The following is a 6501-nucleotide window of genomic DNA, read 5'->3' as shown; positions in this document are numbered from 1 at the left end:
TATATCAATAGTAAATCCCCATACGTCATGCGATCATCTATATATTAATTTCATGTTACAGATCATTCCCCAAGTTTTGACTTTATTCTCCAAGCTTTGATCTTCCATGCTGTGTAAAAAAGTGTAATGGTAAATTTCCGCAGTTGCAAACAGAATTTTAGAACTCCTAGCAAAGATGTAAGGAAGAATATAAAGATTTGGTGAAGAATGGCAGTTGAGCATCTGGAAGTCCAGTTAGTATCATTAGTCAGTCTCGATGATAAATGCATTTATCATCGAGACTGACTAATGATACTAACTGTTATTACAATAACTAAATAACACATGGCACAAAGTCTTCAAGGCGTCCGTAAAAGCTTTTATGGCATTTTCTCTTCCTCTGAAACATCATCGATGAGTTAGTTGCTTCTTTTTGCATCCACTCTACATAAAATTTCTACCCTCAAGAAGTTTTAGTTCTGCTTGAAGTATTTTCATTATTGAATACGAAGACTTTTAAATGAAATACATTCTAGGATCATGGATAGCACGTGATATGGGATGTGTAAACTAAAGTCGGAATCTTCTCTGTATCCATGGAAAATGATTCTTCTTCCCTACGATCATTTATCTGTGCAAAAATCCATATAAGCAGAAGAAGTTAGTTTCAGCTAAAGTTTGGCACTGTATTTCTTCCACTTTCCTTTCATTTCATTTTTAAAGTTCTTTTTTTCTGTTACTTTATATGAATAATAACAATGTTATAAAATCCACGATTTGACCATATTTGCATTATATTTTATATTGAAATAAAGCTCACATGTCGTTTTCATTTTAATTAAATCGAATTTTAGACAATGCCACTGACTTAGATCTTAGACTGATCTTTTTTATTTAATTGACATAGTCAAAACCAGTCAGTCATAAATATTGTCAAAGAATATGAATGAATTTTCATTGGTTCAACAATAGTTTTGTTGGTTAACAACTTTTGTTTACGTACTTATCATACCTATCATAAATTTCCTCGTAATGCTTCATCAGTTGATCGAGTGATTAAATTATTACAGCTTATGAAGCTATCAGATGAGTTATCATAGGTGATGCATTTTGAAAGACGAACTCGGTCCAAAAACATCTCGATAACATTCATTAGTATAGAGTTGCTTGAGAGATCTTAGTGAATTATAGTATATGGTTGCTTTTCTCATCGAATAGAGAAACCGATGTGGAAAGATTTTTTTGTCGTTTTCTGATTGCTCGTTTAAGTTCAATTTGCTTTTATTCCCTCTTCTTTAATGCTAACAAAACATTTTAAATAAACTATTTCCCCCTGCTCAAATTTATTGTTTTTTACCTATTTGATCTTCTTGGATCATTTTTCTGATAATTCTTTAACAATGGACTTCTTTAGATATTACTGTCGTGGAAATAAGATTAAAAACTGGTAAATGTGATTTAGGAGAAGCTGCAAAACATTAAAATATTTTATTTTGCATAACACTGTTATGCAAAATAAAATATTTTGTTATGCAAAATAAAATATTTTAATGTTATGCAACTTTTTTTAATTGCAATTTTCGAAGATTGTGATTATAAAATATTTATTGTGAAGAAGCACTTATGATGTCGATAAAATGAGATATTATTATTTCAATTAAAAAATGCCATAAAATTAAATATTGCAAACAACTGAAAAGTAAAAAAGAAAAGAGTTTGTTTTTTCGTTATTAGGTTCCTTTCGTCACTCTTTCTAATAACATTTAACTGTGTGAAGTTTGTGACCTCTCTGAAATGAAAGATGATAAAAAGGCAAAGAAGTGAAATGGTACAAATATACAATCAGTCCAAAATGACTTCTGTATTACTTTTTCTTAACACTCTTTGCATTCCTTCTCCTCCTCTGTTTACCACATTTCATTTTGTTAATTTTTAATTTTAGATTGTAATTATGATTTAAAATTTTATTGCATTAACAATGGTTTTTAAATCTTAAACAAATCCTTATTCTAAATGTTGCAAATAAGCAAGTCTTAAACGGTAATTGTGCTTTCGTAGAATGAAAAACGCCCTTAACACTATTGTCAATTACCTATCTCTTTTCTTTAATATATCGAAGTGAATAGCGCATATTGTAAGTATTATGAATAATCATTTCCATAACATGTTATTTAGTTACATTGTTAGCCATTATTATTTGGAAGCTTTTTTAAGATAACTCAGCAACGGCCCAACAAAGCTACGGAATTGAAAAACATGAAAACTTAACTACCACATGTCATTTCAATATTCCAAGCCATTCAGACCAGTGGCTCCAGCTTCTTTGTTCAAATTCCAATCAAGAAAATCGAATGAAAAATCATAAAAGTTGACTGTGGTGTTACCTTATTAACTTAGCTTCTTATTTTAGTTCCATGCTATCTGTCAACACCATCGTTTAATATTTTACATCTCTTCGTTGATACAAAAAAGAAACATTATTAATGTATCCAAGCTAAGTCAATATATCCAAGCTTTCTGTGAGAAATGAATCTTCATCTTCAAATTATTATTTTATGAAGTGGGAGAATTTCGTAAAAGTAAACACTAAGCAAAGTGTGGTTTCGGAAACATCTTCGGAAACTTAACTTTGTAGAATATTTTATGAATCAAACCTACCCAACGGTATGGCGGCGTAAATTATTAAATACTGATTGGCTCCTTTAACTGCTCCGACACTTCAGTTAAGAATGTTTTAAATTTTTACTAGACATGTCAAGTTTAAAAGTAAAGTTTTAAGTTGCTTAAGTGGCACAAAAACAGATGTGCTATTGTCTAGGAAGTAACCAGTCATAAGAGATTTTAGTTTTAAAAACTTCTGTTTTACAATCTTCACGTATTCCGCTATGCATGTCTTTATTTTTTGTGCTGAACACCGTTCTTGCCGGCAACCATTTATGCTGTTTATTTGGAGTATGCTGGCGATAAGAATAGTGATGTACCGCTGACTTTCGTCTGCTTAATGTATTTTATCCATGCTCTGCCCCTTCCTAATTCTGCTATTAATTGGATTTTATATGGTTTGTGCTTAAATTTCCTTAAATTTTCTTCTCAAAACTTTTCTTTCCACTTCAGTATTTTGAAACCCAAGCTGGTTCTTTCATAGCACTCTAATCCAGTCAGTCTGCTTGCCAAACTGCAAACGAAACAATCATTTAATTGCAATCTGACTCCAAACCATCTCATATCAAACCATTTGGATGTAAGTAATCAGTATCATTATACTGTGGAGACAAATTTCGAAGTTATAAATTCCTAGACAGCTCGAAATTAAGCAAGTCTATAACTACTTTTAGCCAACAATATAAAAAGCAAGCAAATAATACCATGTAAGTAAGGAGTTCATGCTTCAAGGAGTTTCTCATCAAATGGCAATTCGTTTATAAATGATACATCAATTCGGCAATTAAAGTCAAAAAACACGCTTCCTGGATAGATGATTGGAATAATGTTGAAAGGCTTTCGAATTAGTTCAGTCATTTTTTTTGAGTATAAAAAAAATGACTGGTTATTTAAGTAAATTTCATTTATCGCATATTTCAAACTATCCACTGCATTTTTTTGCGAGAAAAAAAAGCAATTATTACCAGGATTAAAGCTCATTTGCATTTTGTACGTTGTTTTCGCGTTCTGTCGATAAATTTGATGCCCTGCATTCTCAGCTAATTCCTGTTTTTAGCTTTTTGGATTATGTGGAACTCAGTGTCAATTCTATGAACTCTTTTGAGTTCGTTCAGTACTATATTTACCACATCGAGGAATCTTCCAGTATTTTATGTGGAAGATAAAATTTCGTAACTTACAGTTAGCTTACGGTGAAAATATAGAAGATGGGACAGAAAAATCCGTGATATTTGAAAGGGAAAATGGGTTAATTAGTTTTCACCATGGAAACTTTCAGAATTCCTTGCGTAAGACTTATCACCCTGAGATAATCACATAGAGTGAAGAATTACTTATTCATCTGAAATAATTTTCTCAGTTTTCAACAGATGAAAAATAAATATTAGAAGGCAGAGTTAAACTCAAATTAGCACCGTAGATTTTATTGGGTAACTGCTCCGCCATTAATAAGTTTGATTCCAGATGCATTGAATGGACAGTTACAAACGCGCACAATGTCAAATAATTCCAACAGTTTAACAAACTTGGCAGAACCGTCAGGATTGACATCAGTAATTCAGAAGCATCAGGAAGGAAAAACAACTGGGAAGGGTAAAGACGTATCATTTTCTTGAATGGATTCCTACAAAACTCCATAGTGATGATCATCTCCCAAATGTCTTTAGATGTTTCTCGGCTTGCTTAGAGCTACCAGAAGTATATTAAACTAGCTTCCGATGCACCTAGTATTCCTCGCACATAACAATGAAGTAAGAAAATTTCACGGTAATCTCCTAAAGGTTTCTAAAAATTTTGATAAAAAAGGAAAAGGATATCAAAAATATATAAGAAATGGAACATTTAAGAATAAGCTATCAAGAAAGCAGTTAAAAAATGAGATTTCTTAGGAAGGGACAAAAAGCGGTTTCTTCACTCTCTCATTCTAACTTTTCATATCAACGATCAATTCAATAATCCACCTAACATATTTTACATGAAAGTGCTAAGTATGAAAATCAATATTTCGAAGAGGGGGGGAGGGCAAATTAAGTTCATATTAACAGCTGTAACATATATGAGTAGCGCATAGTATTGCCTGTCTCTTTTATCCCCAACCATGAGCTAAATCTGCATGAAGTTAACACTGAAACAATACAGGTTATTCAGAACCAATGTTAAACACATTCCATTTGATCGCCGAAGGAAAAGAATGAGCAAAGTAGTAGAACTGCAAATGTGTATGAAAAGAAGGCGTGCTTTAGGAAATAATCTGACCGCTTCAAAAGGCCTGAAGTTAGAATAAAAAGGAAAAAAAAAACCAAGTTCAGGAGCTCACACGTCTAGCAGTCTTGTGAATGCAGCAAAAACTTCGACTAATCGACGCAATGGGGAATAAATATTGTTGTTGTCTCCTACAAAACGAGAAAAATCAACCACATGACTGAGCTATTTTTATCTAAGGCTTGTCATATCGAACGAAGCTAAAGGTCAGATTTATTGAGTATTAGGACAAAGTACCTAACCCACCATATCCAATTCAACTGCAATGACATGTAACCATTCCATCTCAACGTGTAGTATGATAAATAACACGAATACTGTCCATTATTAACTTGCAGAGCACCATACCACAGACACACATAACCATTCACATTATTATAAAATCCTTTGTTGGTAAAAATCGAAATATTTTAGTACAAAAATAATGTCGACATTGTAGAGATGTATAGCTCAACTCATGTTGTAAAGTATCGCAACTATTTGCCAGTGATTTGTTATTCTATTTTAACTGCAATACCTGGATTGTAGACACAAAGCCCCTTGCGTTGTTGATGGCGTTATCTGTTTAAAGATATTCCAATATATTAGCTAAGCTTATATTCCATGTCGATTATTGTAACCAACAAAGCTGCTCTATTGCAACTTTTTTCCGGTCTATTAAAGGTAACATATTTTATGGTAATACTGTAAACCATTCCCACTGTATAAATAGGAGGATCGGGGATTTGGATTCATTTCCATTACTACCGTTTCTAGAGGAACAGCGCACTCCGAAATCCTCCAAACCTATCTACAACGACTTTCAAAGCAATTTAGTGGTCGACTCTAACTGTATTATTTGTGATAACTGCTAATTACCTAACGAAAGAATAAACATATCAGACTCTACAAGTCTTCCTCTCAATCAGTCATAGTTGCCAATCGACAAATTCCTGCATGACTCACCTTCAATGAGTTCCCCTTGTTGAAAGAGCTATCAGCGAATATCACGAGTTGTTTTAATTCAGAATACTTCTCAGATGAATGATTTGTTACACAGAATTAATAAAACAAACATTTCAATACCCAAAGTAGTGAATCATTTGTCCAAATCCAACTTCTTCACTTTTTTTAAACAATTTCAATTGCATGTTGCAGATGTTGCAAACAAACTAATGTTGCAAATATAAAATGTTGTTGCAAACAAAATGTTGCATGTTTAAATATTGCAAACAAAGTCCTTTTTTATTAATTTCTTCCATTCTGTTAATCAAACTTACATGCAATTGTCGGAATATTGTAAATTACTTATGTGCAAATGTCGAAATTTTGTAAAGAACATCTAATCTGGTAGCTAAGCCAATGTATCGGAGTCACCCAGTTCGACAGCTCCCGCAGTCACTCAATTTTTAATATCTCACTGAGTTACTTAATTGGACAGCTCGTGTAAGCACTTAAGGAGACAGCATAGTCAGGTACCCAACCATGACAACGATTCAGCGGCAGAGAAGCGGCAACAGCACGAGCCAAAAGACCATTTGGTATCCTTTCATACTTATTGTGTATTGTTCATTTCATTCCTATTATTCTTTCTAGTACGATATTTGTTACCATATCGTA

This window comes from Loa loa (genome assembly GCF_000183805.2).
Source record: "Loa loa unplaced genomic scaffold supercont3.58, whole genome shotgun sequence".
NCBI lineage: Eukaryota > Metazoa > Nematoda > Chromadorea > Rhabditida > Onchocercidae > Loa > Loa loa.
The sequence above is the reverse complement of the archived record's forward strand: the minus strand, read 5'-3'. Positions refer to the sequence as shown.